The 18,650-nt window shown below is 33.9% G+C and overlaps 1 pseudogene; it reads right to left on the minus strand.

The window, feature by feature from the left end:
- Window positions 1-3,986: 3,986 nt before the first annotated feature.
- On the minus strand, window positions 3,987-5,404 carry LOC149214378 (uncharacterized; annotated as a pseudogene).
- Between the last annotated feature and the right edge of the window lie 13,246 nt (window positions 5,405-18,650).

The raw sequence follows: 18,650 nt of genomic DNA on the forward strand, positions 1-18,650 counted from the left end.
GTGATGACCTTGGGAGGCATGACCTAGACTTGGGGGTGATCCCCCTCCTTAATGAATTGTAGGGTGATGTGGAGGCCACATGGGTGTCACATGACCTTACTACCACCCACCACCCACTGTTAGAGGTTTGTGTGTGTAGTATCGGGTATGAAAAGTAGGGCCAAGAACACCTTATTTGTATGTTTAAAAAGGAATTATATGAACTTAAACAAGAACCTAAGTAGCCATACATGAAAATTGATACCTTCTTCTTTCAAAAAGATTTTATTAAAAGTCAAGGTGATCCAAACCTTTATATGAAGAAGGATGAAAATAGTCATATTACTTTGATTTCTTTATATGTTGATGATCTAATGATAATAGGAAATTCTAATGAGTTAACTGAAGAAATAAAAACATAATTGATTATTCGAAGACATTTTCAGAAGAAATCACATTAGTAAAATTAGGTCGACACGTTTCGAACCAACTAGTGTGATTCATCATTAAGAGAAGATGAACAATCAGATCATAGCTCCAAGTTAAATAGGGAGTCGGGACCATGTAACAGCTAAAAAACGGCTAACTTTTAACAGCTATATGGAAACAACTAAAAAACGGCTATTTTTTACTCGATAGGAAAATGGGACAAATTATTATTATTTATTATTAATTAATGATAAAATAATAAATCAAATATAGTATATAATTATAAATCATCAACATGACCATTATAAGTAAAAAAAAAATTATTATTCAAATAAAATAATAATTAAGTCAAATGAACTAAACGAAATAGAAATAATATTAAATTATTTAAGTCGAATAATATTAAATAGATATATTATTTAGTTATAAATTAATAATCTTGGTATAAATGAGATTTGTTTATGTCATAAGTTTATTTATAATTATACATATTATAATTATTGATAAATAACCAACATGACCCTTATAAGTAAAAAAAAACAACAACAACTACTATTTAAATAAAACAATAATTAAGTCAAATGAATTAAATGTAATAGAAATAATATTAAATTATTTAAGTCAAATAATGTTAAATAGATATATTATTTAGTTATAAATAAATTATCTTGGTATAAATGAAATTAAGAAAATTAAAATTAAAAAAAAAAATGATTAATTATGAATTAAATTTGAATGTATTTTAATTATTTTTTATTTTATTATTTCATAGATTATAGTTGTCTATTTTTTATTTCATAGGTAGTAGTTATAAATGTAATTTGATTAAATAAATTAATGTATTCCAATATTAATTATTTTTCATTTCTTTTGTTCTTGTAAAGAAAAACAAAAACAAATAAGCAAACCTCAGGGGGAGAAAAACGGAAAAGAGGAAAAAGAGACAAGAAAGGGAAGGGACTAAGAGGAAAGGGCTGGAATCCAACAACTGCTGATTTTCCAACCCTCGTCTCTATTAAGGTTATTGGGCCTCCTCTCAATTTCAATGGCTTCCCTAAATTTACGGTGATGAAATTGAGAAATGTTAGCAAAGACCCTAGCCTCTTCAATGCATATCTAATGCTTGGTCTTCTCAGCATGCTCTGCTAAGGCCGAAGAGTGGGTCCTTCCATGATTAATATCGGTAGCATGTTCCTTAATCCTTTGATTAATAGAACGGCCCGTTTCACCAATGTATGAAGTTCCACATGAGCATGGGATGACATAAAAACCCTTCATATCCTTGGGGTCCACAGGGTCTTTTGTCGATTTCAAGGAACTTTTAAGGTGTTAAGGGGTCGAAATGTCGAGGGAATGTTGTGCTTTCTTAGGATTCTCGAAATACTGTTAGTCGTCCCTTGGATGAAAGGGAAGTTAACTCCAGAACTACGATCCTTAGGGTCTGTCTTAACCTTAGGACTTTTGCTGGCTTTGAGGAAGGCTTTAAGGCCTTGTTTCTTACTATAACAATTATTAGCAAAAACCATCAAGAGATGGGATTTATCTATGGAAAAATGGTCAACATCAGAAAACTTCATAGCACGGGTAGCAAGAGTGTAGAGAACACCCAATTTTTGTGCTGGGAAGTGATGGGACCTCGCATGAGGAAATTTCTCTGTATGAATTTTCTTCCGAAACACCTGATGGGAAAACGAGCCATCCTCTTTCTTAGAAATGAGGACATCAAGGAAAGGGAGGCAACCATTGATTTATTTCTCCATGGTAAACTTAATGGAGCTAGATTGATTATTAAGGTGTTGAAAGAAGAGATCTAACTTATCCAGACCATGCTACCAAATAGAGCAGGTATCGTCTACAAATATTTTCCAAGCTTAGGTTTAAAAATAGTTGAGGCCAAAGCTCTAGATTCAAAATCCTCCATGAACAGGTTCACAGCAATAGGGGATAGGGGTGAGCCCATGGCTACACTGCAGGTTTTTTCATAGAACTCACCTTTGAAACAAAAGAAAGTGGAAATACTGCCTTGATGTATAGAAAGAAGATGGCAAAACACTAATCACAAAAAGAAAGTATACAGTGGAGTGTAAGAAGTTTACTATGTGTGAATGTAAACAATTGTTTATTACATTAGGACAAAATGTTAATCTCAGTAGTGATGGTGAAACAAAAGAAGTGAATGGTACTTTATATTCATATTTGTTGGGAAGTATGAATTATCTCACTACAACTAGGTCAGATATTGCATAATTGGGTAGTACGCTTGGTCAATTAATAGCCAAGCCTCATTTTAGTCACTGGAAAGTAGAAAAGTGAGTCCTATAATTGAAATAGATTGTTAATTTTGATATTATGATTTTAAAGTTGAGTAGAGAGGTCATCCAAATTCAAATTAGGAAGGAGATCTTGATTATAGAAATTCAACCATAGGCTATGCGTTCGGAATAGGATCTGAGATCTTGATGATAGAAATTCAACCATAGGCTATGCATTTGGAATAGGATCTGAAATTGTGTCATGGAGAAATAAGAATGAAACAATTATTTCTTTGTCATCCATTGAAGCTGAGTAGAAAGCGTTATGAAATGCCACCTATGAGATAGTTTGGTTGATGCAAATTCTTGAAGATTTGGGAGCAAAGCACATAGTACAAATAATTATAAAATATGATAACCAAAATTCAATCAAAGTAGCATAAAACCCAGTATATGTCAAAGTATATTGAGGAAGTACATCATTTTATAAGAAAAAAGAGGAAATTGAATTAATCTATTGTAATACAAATGATATTTACTAAACCATTTGAAAAAAAAAAATTGATATTTATAAAAGTAAGATATATACCGAAAAAAACATATTCTATATAAAAAAATAATGTGTAATAAAATGAGTATCAATTAAATATTTCTATTATTAAATTCAAATCCAAAATTCAAAAAGTCTCCTGAACCATATTTCCTATAAACTTATTATAAAATATAAATTTTTACATTTCTAAACAATAAAATTCAAAAAATGTGCGTGAGAATTCCTATCTCGCTTCTCGTGATCTCGAATTGGAATTTTGTTAATAGGTTCAAGGGAAACTACAATGAACTCATTAAAAGCACAGGGAAAATGTAAATTTTACAAGGAGATAAACCAATTTCCCTGGGGGATTTAGTGATAGATAAAAACTTATTAAAAATACAAGGTAAATGTAGGTTTTATAAGAAGAGATAACGGTAGATTTTATTGAAAGAGAGAACCAAATTGTTTTAGGGGATTAGTGTTAGATCAAAACTTAATGGAAACACAAAGCAAATGTAGATTTGAGAAGAAAGACGAGTAATGTTGACTATGCAACTTATAATTACTATGGTATGATAATCTAGAAAATAATTTGAATTCAATACACACCATGACAATTTGCACATGGACAAACATAATCCAAATAGTTATGGCATATAAATATATTTATAATATTGAGAATGACATAAGTTGTATCTTCCAAAAATGCCAATATGAACATCAAATTTGAATTCCATCATACATTCAAGTGTCTAATTGAATTTGATTTTATTAGCTAAATTTGGAAAAGCTTAACCTCTCAGAAGAAGAGCACGGGCCAGAGCCTCCAACTCTTCACTATCTTCTCGAGTTTTGTCAAGATTTCTGCATCTTTAGAGGACCTCCATTTGTGCCGACGAATTATCACTGGGAGGCATGGAAAATTTAGTCCATGGAATTAGCGAAACCACAGGCGTTCTCCTCCTTCACACCAAGGACTCGAGGGTTATATGGCTAGGGGATCATATGGTAGGGTGCAGGGATTTGATGCGGATGCTGACTGTATGATGAAGCAGACATGACATGATAAATCGCGGAGTCTGACGCTGATCCGGATGACACGCAGTTCGCCAGCTGTGCTTGCGTGAAAACCAACTCCGCCTGCAAACTTGCAACTTGTAATACATTCATGACACATATCTTGAGTCCGGAGATACCTGCAGAATCGATTTTTAAAATTATAAAGAAGAAAATTTCTGCAAAAGTAAAGAACAAAAAATTCATCTGCAAGAAAATTTCTGCAAATATAAAAAACAAAAAATGCTTCTGCAGAGGCTATCGACATATACACATTGTATAAACATTCTCAAGATGCGGTGAACATTTAAGTTACCTATTGCTGCAAGGCGTAAATGTGTGCAACAAAGCCATAGACGGGATGTCGAAATCGTGCCTCTGTCTCATACGATATGGTGACTACTGCGTGGCAACATTCTTGCATGGGAATATGCAGTAAAACCTTGAATACATTGCTAGCTCCTAAGATTTTATGAACTGTGACAAAATAAGTGGGGCCTTATTCAGAGCCGAAGTAGGGAGCAAACAGGTTCGCAGGGAAAAAATGAATACAATTTTTTTTTTTGTCTCTGAAAGAATGAAATAATGCAGAAGCAACCTTAATTCACCATGAGTTGTCCAGTGGAGAGGAAATCAGCGAAGCTCGTATCGATGGCCCTCGGCGTGTGTGGCTGTGTTTCCATTTTGCCACTTATAATCTCTTCAACCATTCTGCTACCCATCTTCTTTCTATCTTCCAATCTCATTTGAAATTGTGTATGGTTCTCGTTTCATCTGCCTCTAGTTTAACAGGAAAAGGCGCTTCTTTCTTGATCTTCGTTGGTGTAGAATCAGAAACAAAGTGATCTGTGGCCTCTTCCATGATTTTCATACCAAACTTGTTCAGAGGGCGGGACTGGCCGCCTTTCGCTGCACCCTCCTGGCATCACCATAACAATGGAAGAAAGAACATCAGCTACCGGTTATGGTTATAGAAATAAAAAAAAAAATTGGGCGGGATTTTAAATTCAAGCTCAAAATTCAAATTCAAATCCGCATGCCATTAAATGCGTACGATTATATATTGCATCCTAACGGAGGCGGGCAGGGACACCAGCGCCCGGCAGGAACGGGCATTGCCGCAGAGTGGTGAGATGTGCATCCATACATCCATACATGCTATGGGCTCTCCTGGTGATGGTACTCTGATGCATTAATGATCCTATGGTCCATGAAATAGCACTCGCCATTAGGGTGCAAGCTCTACCAGCACTACTTGATTTACATCATCCCACATGCTTCCTCCTGATGCTCACATCCTTGTCGTGCTCTGTTTCTCTAGGGTGAGACCTCAGACCTCCAGGTCTACGTGGATCGGTGGGTCTCACCTCTGAACACTCCTAACTTTTGGTTGGCTTAGACTGGCTACAACACCACGTCATCCTGCCCTTGCTACCCCGACGCCTTCTCTATGCGGCGAGTGCTATTTCATGGACTATAGCATCATTAATGCTATAGTCCACGTAACCCGGAGAGCCCATGGCATGCATGGATGCATGGATGCACATCGATTCACTCACCTGCGGCTCGCCCCGGCAATGCCCGTTCCTGCCGTCCTCCGGTTTGAGGACATAATGGCAAGTGCACCAACCTGTCCATTAATGGACTTAGACTCTGCCGCCGCCTCCGCCGTTTACCAACTCAACCCCGCATTAACGTGCCGGGATCCGTAAACTCTGCCGCCGCTCTATTTCAAATTTGGAATTTGAGCTGGCCCAACAAAGCATTGTTTCAAATTTGAAACTTGAGCGCGCTCAACAAAGCATTGCATGAATGCCCATGCCCGAGAGGTTAACTTCTTGGTGTGTTTCTTATGGGCCTCGCTGGACGATTACGCCTTCGATTTTTAAAATTCATTTTTGTCTACATGTATACTGAATTTCTGCAATAGCATACCTATTCTGCTGCTGTTGGTTTTGATGCAGGGTCTAAATGTTGTTGTTGCATTGATCGATTGTTGGTTTTGACAATGCAATCCCTGGAAGGAACACTTTCGCAATAGGTTCACCTGTGACACCAACCAGTTTTTTCCATTACTGTTTGGTGGATCCACCAAGGAATGGCAATTATCTGATTGAAAAAATAGTAATGGGAAGCCTCGAACACTTGAGAAACGATACAGGAGGAAAGGTCTGCAATAACAACGTTCAGCAGGAAGATGCTGCTGGTGCAGCAGACTCGAAGCTTTTCAACAGAGCGAATGGCACCGTGGAGCCTATGTGTTGTGTGTGCTCAATTATTTTATGCGTAGGACTTATCTTGGTCAATGGGGGCAATGATGAGCGTGGAAGCACTGGCTACTGCAACAGTTTACAATGTGGAAGAATACACCTGGACAATATTGCCTTCCATGAATCAAAACCGCGAAAAATCTAGAGTTTTCATGCAGAGAAAATTTATGGTAATCAGTGGAACCAACAAGGGTAGGATTTACATCCTCTAGCATACATAAGTGCCGAAGCTTTTGATGCGAAGATGGGTACTTGGAACACGTTGGAATACATGTGGATTTCAAATATACCTATAGAATGTTGTGAGAAATTTTTCTCTACAGGTAAGAATTTGTACGCAATCGATGTGGAACAAGTGAAAAATTATGATGCTCAGAACAACCTTTCGAAGTTTATTGCTTTCGTCGAGGGGCGTTTTTCCATTATCACCTCTGTTGCAGCGTGGCGTGATCAAATTTTTGCGAGTGGTATTAATGGTGATCCGATATCTTATTTACTTCAGAAATGAATCATGCTTGGGCGTATAAAATTTACTGTTTCTGATTTGTAGTCCCTGCATAGCATTTGTGATTTCGAACCCATTATTATTATTTTTTAAGTGGTTTATTTCAGTATAGTTGAAATAGTTGTAATTAAAATATACATTTCGATTTTAACGTGATCATTTTATTTTAAGTCATACGTGAATGACTTACTTAACGCAGTTGAATCCCAAAAATGATATCTATTAAACCCCTATACTTAAATTTTCAGGTTCTTATTAAGTTTATATGTGGTACTTGTTAATATAATATCAAATGAGAGATATGTTAAAGTTGGCAACGCGATTATGTTATTAATTATTAACCATTTTTCCGAGTTTGGTAATTGGTGTGATGGGATATATAGAATTAATGAATGAATAATAAAATAGTTGAGAAAAGTAAAACAATGTTCTAGTGTTTTTATTTTACTAGTTTTTGTTTGGTGTGTGAGCGAAAATATGCTTTCAACTTTACCCATTAATTAACAATTAAAAGTTTATTTTTATTTTTAAAAATTTTAATAGATTTTATTATTTTATTTTTTTAATGAATTTTTAATAAATTTTACTATATTAAAGTAATTGTGTTATTCATCAATACATAGTTATATTTGAAATTTGACATAAATTTTAAGTTTTATTAATTAATTAATTAATTAATATCTATAACTATATCTATATATTCAATTATACTAATATGTCATAAGAAATAATAATGTGACACTTAAATTTACATTACTGGTAAATATTGTGTTACATTCTTGGATCATTGTTCAATATTTACAATAAAGGAATTGATATCAGTTACATGACTACAATATGAATTGGATTTGAGGCTCTAAAGGTTTTTAGTTGTAAATTAAAGTATCAATATTTTTTTTCGCAAACATTTAAAATTAATCATATTTTTCCCATAATTTCATAGCAATAACTTGGCATGTTTCCATGGTAATAAATCATTTAAACTTAGTCTCTTGCCAATAGAAATTTATGAAAATTGAATGGAAATACCTCCTTGAATACTCAAAAATATGAAAAATAGCTTAAATGCCGATAGACATCACAAATTGTACCCCATGAGCTCACATTGTTATAATTGGTCAAATTACATAAAAAAAAAAAAAAAAAAAAATTAATAGTTAAAATAAATTGAGATAAAACAATAAATTTCATAGCTCATGTATTATTCTCTAAATACTAAATTACATAAAAAATTAAGAAACAAAATAAATTAATAATTAATAATTAAAATAAAATTGAGACAAAATAGTAAATTTATGGATAAAGGTTTTTGGGCTCCAAGTTTTCACAACCCATGGTTTTTCATGTGGTATTCTTCTCTAATGTAGCCTATTCAAAGGTGCTCTTATCTTATATGAAAAGCTTTTATTTAGAGCAAAGTTAAATCTTGGGAAAAATAATCTTTCTCACTTTGTTGCATTGCCTTCAAAGATTATGTTTTTACATGTTGTTTTGTATGATATTAAACGGGTGATAGTACACTGTTAGAACTAGTGAGCTTATATGTTTCAAACTATCCTAGATCCATCTTAACTCTAGATGTATTGAATTCCTTCAGGTGTAAATTTTTCCTCAAATTTTGCACCACAATACTATGTGCCATAGTTTATATGACACATGCTCATAACACATTATTTCAACTAATCAATTTAATTAAAAGTGAAGAAAGAACAAAACTACTTTAGAGATAAATCTCAATATTTAATCTATAAATATGACTAAGAATATTCTAAAATATTATGTCAAAACTAAATAAATATTATCTACTCAATAATTATTGATAATAAAATTAAAATATTAGAAGCTATGTTTCAAAATAGAAAAAAAGACACTATGTACCTTTATAAAAAATTGTATGACTTATCAACTAAATTTAATGTTAGAATACCTATATATAATTAATAAAATTAAAATTAGAAAAACTGGAGTTAAAAATAAACTAATATTTTATTTCCATTGGAACTTGGGTTATAGGTCTCTTTTTTTCACATTACTCAATGTCAACTCGTAGCCTTCATAGATATATTTAGTTTTTAAATAATGAATTTTCTACTTATAACCATTTCATTATATAAATAGACATTAATAATATGGAAATAAAACTTTGAATGATAGTAAATTCAATTGGTAAAAATAAAGTTATTATGTTAAATTTAAGGGAGTGCTTTCTTATTGTTTTATATCACCAAGGAAGTTAGGGAAACATATATTTACAAGGATAATATTTAAATTTGTGAATTTTTTTATTATGTCACTACTTGCCTAGTGATATATATGACCAATCGAGCTCTATTATTTTGTGTGTATTGATGAAATTTTTTCGATTTATATAGTTAGCATTATAGTTTTGCTGAAAAGACGTCAGCCCACCGTTGTATCCTCGACTACGGGTTTCGAGCATGGACGTCACCCTACATGTGTGATACAATGGGATCACATACTTTGCCTATCATGTTCACCAATAAACATTTCACTACGGTACAACAATTAATTAATTAGAGTGTAGGGACAAAAAATAATAAAATCTATTTAATTTTTAAAAACATTATTCTAAATTACATTGTCTAAATTATTATAATGGTTTTTTAATTGTTTTTTATATTATTTTTGAGTTGAAGCTTGTATTTTGTCTTATTTCACTACAAATTGTATGGACTGAAACACAGTCCATAGGATTTCACAGCCCAGACAACATATATACAATTTTTTTAAATGTTTGGATAAAGATGGAGTGGATCTTGGATTGAAGGGATCTAAATTCATTATCATGACTATAACTCAAGACATGACATATTTTAGCTATAATAACAGCTGGGCTTTTTGTAACAGTTTCCAAATTTTTTATAAATCTCGTTACATTGTTCAAGTTTAACCAAGGATACACTAACTGTGCCAGTTTGGTGCATAGAGATACAACAATTATAGCATAATATTATTCTAAATTTCGGAAAATTAATTTTATAAAATGAATATCGATTTGTTCATTCGAAAGTTGGGCTCTCGCTAGTCACATCCATCGTAATCGGGTTTTTAGAGAAGTTGGGTACAAACATAATCATTAGGAGGGAACAGATCATGAACCCAACCTCGTGCGGTGGGTCCAATTGGTAGTCGATAGTCAAGAAAACCGACATAGTCTTTTTCCAAAGGATACAAGCTTGACTCCCGACCTATGTAGACTAGTCAATGAGAGGTAACTTGTATATTTATATTGACCCTTAGTAGGAGATCGGGCCTGGGATCTTTGACATCGCGTGAAGGTAGATAACCTTAACTCCAGAACTACTCTAATGGGAATCATAAATGGATTATAATCGAAACATATCATGCAACAATTTGATGGTGGAAAGCATGGAAACCCTCACAGATATTTGATGGAGGTAGAATATACATACATACATACATACATATATATAATACCGAACTTGCGTGCAAAAACTAGACCCAACACATACGGTGATCCCAATGCTTTCAGATAACATACCAGATAAAAACAAATATAGCGTTTTAAAATAGATCTGGCTCTCGCTAAGGCCCTCGGATCACCATTCGATCTCTCATCAATATATAAATATTGTATACCAAGGCACAAACACTGAACAAACTATTATGCACTTCTGTATAGACTTGTATTTTTCCCCTCATTTGATGAAAGGAGTTGTGTCTTTTGGAGTATTGGGTTATGGTACTTTGGAGTGGTAGTGATCGAAATTATTTATCCATGTTGTGGGAAGAATCCAGATCTTAAACCTACCTTTCCTGTTGCATGATTGCTTTGACAAAATACCTGAGAACTCCACGTTTTCTTTGAACTAAAATATAAGCATATACATTTTCTCTCTTGATTCGTAAACCCAATGTGGTCAAGCAAAGAAAACCCAATGGTGAGAAAAGATAATTTAGTTACCACAGAAGAATGAAGAATTAGTATGTAGTTACTAGTGAAAACTCATATGAAAATTTGATGGTGTTTATATTTTGATGAATACTATTGCATACTTGCTACTAAACAAATTGGATTAAATCATAATACATAGAAAAATAACTTGAGTTCCTTATTCTTCAAAAACCCTAATGTTAACTCTCTCTTATTGATAATTTTTATACAACTGACATCCACTTCAATGTGAGGCTCTTGGGATTGGGGTAGAACACAAATTTTGTTTATTCCTTTATGTTATGTAACTCCCGCCATTAAAAATCTATTTTGTTCTCTGCCATATTCTCTATTCATCTTCCTTGTGTCCCCCTGCATCAATCATATTGAACCGTTTCTGTATATGCCCAGTTTCTGTAAATGCGCACATCTTCCGTATATGCCCATTTTCCGTAAATGCGCACATCTTCCGTATATGCCCAGTTTCCGTATATGCGCACATCTTCCGTATATGCCCAGTTTCCGTATATGCACACATCTTCCGTATATGCTCAGTTTTCGTAAATGGAATTTGTACACATCTTCGGAAGATGTGCGCATATACGGAAACTGGGCATATACGGAGGATGTGTGCATATACAAAAATTGTGCATATACGGAAACTGGGCATATACGGAAGATGTGTGCATATATGGAAAGTGGGCATATACGGAAGATGTGCGCATATACAGAAACTGGGCATATACGGAAGATGTGTGCATATACGGAAACTGGGCATATAAGGAAGATGTGCGCATATACGGAAACTGTGCATATACGGAAACTGGGTATATACGGAAGATGTGTGCATATACAGAAACTGGGCATATACGGAAGATGTACGCATATACGGAAACTGGGCATATACGGAAGATGTGTGCATATACGGAAACTGTGCATATACGAAAACTGGGCATATACGGAAGATGTGTGTATATACAAAAACTGCGCATATATGGAAACTGGGCATATACGGAAGATGTGCGCATATACGGAAACTGGGCATATACGGAAGATGTGCGCATATACGGAAACTGGGCATATACGGAAACTGGACATATACGGAAGATGTGCGCATATACGGAAACTGGGCATATACAGAAACTGGACATATACGGAAGATGTGCGCATATACGAAAACTAGGCATATCCGGAAGATGTGCGCATATACGGAAACTGGGCATATACGGAAGATGTGCGCATATACGGAAACTGGGCATATACGGAAGAAACTCATCTTCCGTATATGCCCAGTTTCCGTAAATGGAATTTGTACACATCTTCGGAAGATGTGCGCATATACGGAAACTGGGCATATACGGAGGATGTGTGCATATACAAAAACTGTGCATATACGGAAACTGGGCATATACGGAAGATGTGTCCATATATGGAAAGTGGGCATATACGGAAGACGTGCGCATATACGGAAACTGGGCATATACGGAAGATGTGTGCATATACGGAAACTGGGCATATAAGGAAGATGTGCGCATATACGGAAACTGTGCATATACGGAAACTGGGTATATACGGAAGATGTGTGCATATACGGAAACTGGGCATATACGAAAACTAGGCATATACGAAAGATGTGCGCATATACGGAAACTGGGCATATACGGAAGATGTGTGCATATACGGAAACTGTGCATATACAGAAACTGGGCATATACGGAAGATGTGTGCATATACAAAAACTGCGCATATACAGAAACTGGGCATATACGGAAGATGTGCGCATATACGGAAGATGTGTGCATATACGGAAACTGGGCATATACGGAAGATGTGCGCATATACGGAAACTAGGCATATACGGAAACTGGGCATATACGGAAGATGTGTGCATATACGGAAACTGGGCATATACGGAAGATGTGTGCAAATACGGAAACTGGGCATATACGGAAGATGTGCGCATATACGGAAACTGGGCATATACGGAAGATGTGTGCATATACAGAAACTGGGCATATACGGAAGATGTGCGCATATACAGAAACTGGGCATATACGGAAACTGGGCATATACGGAAGATGTGCGCATATACAAAAACTGCACATATATGGAAATTGGGCATATACGGAAGATGTGCGCATATACGGAAACTGGGCATATACGGAAGATGTGCGCATATACGAAAACTGGGCATATATGGAAGATGTGCGCATATACGGAAACTGAGCATATACGGAAGATGTGCGCATTTACGGAAACTGGGCATATACGGAAGATGTGTGCATATACCGAAACTGTGCATATACAAAAACTGCGCATATACGAAAACTGAGCATATACGGAAGATGTGCGCATATACGGAAACTGGGCATATACGGAAGATGTGCGCATATACGGAAACTGGGCATATATATGTGTGCGGAAACTGGGCATATACGTGTGTGCAAATACGGAAATTGGGCATATACGGAAGATGTGCGCATATACGAAAACTGGGCATATACGGAAGATGTGTGCATATACGGAAACTGGGCATATACGGAGGATGTGCACATATACAGAAACTGGGCATATACGGAAGATGTGCGCATATACAAAAACTGCGCATATATGGAAACTGGGCATATACGGAAGATGTGCGCATATACGGAAACTGGGCATATACGGAAGATGTGTGCATATACGGAAACTGTGCATATACGAAAACTGTGCATATAAGGAAACTGGGCATATACGGAAGATGTGTGCATATACGGAAACTGGGCATATACGGAAGATGTGCGCATATACGGAAACTGGGCATATACGGAAGATGTGTGCATATACGGAAACTGGGCATATAAGGAAGATGTGCGCATATACGGAAACTGTGCATATACGGAAACTGGGTATATACGGAAGATGTGTGCATATACGAAAACTGGGCATATACGGAAACTAGGCATATACGAAAGATGTGCGCATATACGGAAACTGGGCATATACGGAAGATGTGTGCATATACGGAAACTGTGCATATACAGAAACTGGGCATCAGGGAAAATTTTAAGAACCCCCCCTAAATTTATAAATATAATAAATGGGCGAATCTCCATGGTATATAGGAAAAATGGAAGGCGATTTTATCAATAATATAATATGTATATATAATTTTTTGGCGAATCTCTGACGAGGCATGGCGAATATTTTACTCAATTATAAAATCTTGTAAGATCTTGGCGAGTCTTTCACTAAATAATAAAACTTTGTAAAGTCCTAGTGAATCTTAGCATAGGCTACATGCTGGTTTAATTTCCCCATTTAAATAGGCTACATTCCAGGTGAATATCATGGGTCAATACCATGTGCCATTTTGGTGAATACCATGGGTCAATACCATGTGCCATTTTTGTTTTTATTAATTCTAATATTAGGGTTAATAATGGTTTTTTGCATGGTATTAATAACAATCTAGTCCATGGTATTTGTCCCATAGTATTTTGGCCATAGGTTTCACCTAAATATAACCCATTTTTTGAGTGTTCTTAAATATAAGATGACTTATGGAGTAAATATAAAAAAATGTTTTATTTGTTTACCATACCTCTATTTTATTTATATTTTTATTAATTTACCATACCTCTTTTACAAATATGGTATTTGGCCCATAGGATTCACTTAAATAAGACCTCTTTCTTGAGCCTTCATAAATAGAACGAGGGTTATGGACTAAATATAAAAAGAGGTTTTATTTATTTACGATACGTCTAGTTTATATTTTTATTTATTTACCATACCTTTTGAGTAAGTATAAAAAGACGTTTTATTTATTTACCATACCTCCACTTTACTTATATTTTTATTTGTTTACACCCTTACATGTATATTAGGTGACTTATAGAGTAAATATAAAAAACGTTTTATTTATTTACCATACCTCCACTTTACTTATATTTTTATTTGTTTACACCCTTACATGTATATAAGGTGACTTATGGACTAAATATAAAAAATGTTTTATTTATTTACCATACCTGTCATTTATTTATATTTTTATTAATTTACCATACCTCTTTTATAAATATGGTATTTGGCCCATAGGATTCACTTAAATAAAACCTATTCTTGAAAATGGGAGAATGGAAGGTTGTAAGTCTTAATTTCAAGGGCTAAATTTACCCTTTTTACCCTCTCCCTTAAAATAAGGTGGGCTATTTGAGGTGATTTTTAAAAATGTACTATGATACAAAATATTCGCCTACTAAAAATTTAAAACCCCTTAATTTCGCCAAAGGGCGAACATTCGCCCCTAAAATTATCCTTGCTGGGCATATACGGAAGATGTGTGCATATACGGAAATTGGGCATATATGGAAGATGTGTGCATATACGGAAACTGGGCATATACGGAAGATGTGCGCATATACGGAAACTGGGCATATACGGAAGATGTGCGCATATACGGAAACTGGGCATATACGGAAGATGTGTGCATATACGGAAACTGGGCATATACGGAAGATGTGCGCATATACGGAAACTGGGCATATACGGAAGATGTGTGCATATACAGAAACTGGGCAAATACGGAAGATGTGCGCATATACGGAAACTGTGCATATACGGAAATTGGGCATATACGGAAGATGTGTGCATATACAAAAACTGCGCATATACGGAAACTGGGCATATACGGAAGATGTGCGCATATACGGAAACTGGGCTAGATGATCAATTTTTTGGTGATAACACTCCATTTGTTGTGTTGATGCTAACTATGAAACAATAATTCTGATGACCTTATAGATATAGTTAATAAAAATCTTTGGCAACAAGAGTAAGGGGATTATAATTGTGTATATTATATATATATTTCATATCACAATCTAAATCCACATTTTTCATGACTATTTGTGAGTGGAAATGCAAGTAGAAATCATTGAGGAAAGCCATGAATCGGATTGTTTGAGCTTTTTCAACTTGAACATTCTCTATAAGAAAATTTATCTTCTTTGTTACAACTATATTTTGCATTTATGTGGGATGGAATTACTAATCATATGATTCCTAGTATGTGCATTGAGAAATATTTACTCTTATCACCATATTAAGCATCTTCAATATAATATGATATTGAGTTATTTGTCCTCGTTACTGATGGTCATCTTAAAACCTCTTATCCATTAAAGTTAAGTGCAATTGGTCATACACAAAGAAAATTTGAAAAAGGTAGGAAAAGGACCCCATATAGCATGAGCTACTCTTTTTCCCTCAAGATTTAGAGGCAAGGATCTATTAGGAGAGTGATGTATAAAAGTAAGTTTATGATTAGATATTTTGTATATCAATTCATATTTTCAACAATAATATTTATTTTTAATCATTTGATATTTCTTATAAATAGATTTTTATTACATAAGACCTCAAATAGATCATTGCCATGTTTAGTATTTTAATTAGTGTAATAAATCCTCACTACCCATTGAATCAATTTGGAGTACAAGTTACGGATTTAGTATCCCTCTTTCATCTAAATCGATAGGGTGTTCCCCTTAACTCGTATCATCCTTCTATTAGTAAAAATAAAATATAATTACACATTTAAATACCGTTTTGAACATGGATTTGTCCACGTTTTTAAGACTTTTAAGTCATTCCTACTTGTGGAGCAAGTTCTTCAAACCATTTTTTTTTTCTTTCTTATATTTTTTATTATTAGTATTTGGTGTAATGGTATTTCTCACATGTGATACACTTCTTCTTATTGGTGTTATTTAATGACAACAATGTTGGTGAAATCTAGTTGTGTCATCTACTCTCATAATCATGTTACAGTTATTAATGGTAAACAAAAATACATCCACACCTTATCATAGAATAAGTATTTGACGTAATGCATTAAAAGTATATTTTTATACATAATGGACTAAAAGTATTTTTTTTATATGGTATCATCATGATAATTTCATTGAAGTGATCCACAACTAAGATAAGATAGTCATTATCCCTATTAATGGTCAACAAACATCCTATAAATATATTAAAATTAATCCCCAGGGTTTTCTCATTAATAAAACTCCAAGAAATTTTCACCATTTTTAAATTATTGAATTAAATGTTATTCAGGGAAAACAATATTTGAAAAATGTGGTTACAATTTGTGTCATCTATGAAAATAAGAAATATATTTATAGTATGGTATTCTTCTCCACCCCAAAGTTTCCTAATATTTTATTTGTTTGAAATTTATTCACCAAGAATGTAAATTTAACATATAACTTGTAAATGAGAAAAAAAATCTAATTGATCATGGTTAGGGATGATATATTTTTCCAAATTTACCAGAAAGTGCATTGATCTCCATCCATATGAAGTGGTTCCTCGTGGAGGAAAATTAGCCATGAGAAACAAGCATGTACTTCATAGGTAATCAAACTTAGATACAAAGGAAAATCACACACTACTTTAACCACCCATGCTAGACCCCATTGACCATGTTTGATATTTTTGAGAATGGTGTTCCTCATGCAATAGTGGTAATATGTGAAATCTTGAAGTAGCACAAACAGAATTCAACTTTAACAAAATGTTTTTTTTTTTTCTAGGTTGTCTTATAGTTATTCATGTTTTGTTGTTATCATAAAATTCCATAGAATTTGTATATGCATATAAAGTATAGACACAATTAAGCTTATTTGAAAACATTTAAACCATAGTGTTAAATTGCAAAACCATCATCAATTCAATTGATAGTCACCATGATAGGACATCAGTGTCATTATTTGTGCTTTCCTTTTGGTAATTAATCATGATGTTTAATTTATACTAACAAATAAGTGATTGACTTCACGTAACATACATCATAATGCTATTCTATGTTTGTGGAATTTCAAGGTGCTTATTATCATTGTGAACAATAGTTTATTTCTTGAGTAAATATTGTAGTGAATGTTCACTACTTAAACCAATATATACATATGTTGGTGATGGATCTTGAACATTTAATTAATACCACCCATATGGCATGTTTATAAGAATCCATCTCAATCTCAAATTCTAGATGAATATCATGTGAGATGAGAATCATGGTAGTCTTATGAAATGACACATTTGGAAGAGCACCTCCTTGATAGAGGTCAATGTGGTTCTCCAACTTATAGGGTAGATGACTTTGCCTATGTTTCCCTATGATAGAGTTTAGAAATAAATCAAGCCAATAATAAGAAAAAGAAGTCTCATTCAAAATAAATTTAAATGTGCATTATAAAACCTATTATATGGGGTGTTAAAAAAGTAGGAAAAAGAAAAAAATGAAAAAGATATGAATAAAAATTAAAATTCATTTGGATAAACATTTTTAGAATAATAATTAGCACCATGTAACATTTCATTAGCTTGAAATGCATTTGTTTTGGAGATAGAAACCATATAAAATTCAAAACAGTTAACCATTTAAAGTAATTCACTAACCACTTAACTAACTTAGGGAGTTTAACTAACTTAGGGAGTTTAGAGATTTAAGGATAGTGGTTGAGTCATGATAGTCTTCCACAATTTCAAAAACAACTTGTTTATCACTTCCCAAAAGGATTTAAAAAAATCAATGGTACAACCATCTGGGCTAGGTGCCTTACCATTAGGCATCTCTTGGACATCCTAAGCAACTTCCTCCGTGGAGATAGGTTTATTTAGATTTTGATTATGCTCCTTTGTAATTAGTCTTGGAATA

This window comes from Pinus tabuliformis, chromosome 1_1 (genome assembly GCF_031772625.1).
Source record: "Pinus tabuliformis cultivar Carrire ecotype Pingquan chromosome 1_1, CPIR1, whole genome shotgun sequence".
NCBI lineage: Eukaryota > Viridiplantae > Streptophyta > Pinopsida > Pinales > Pinaceae > Pinus > Pinus tabuliformis.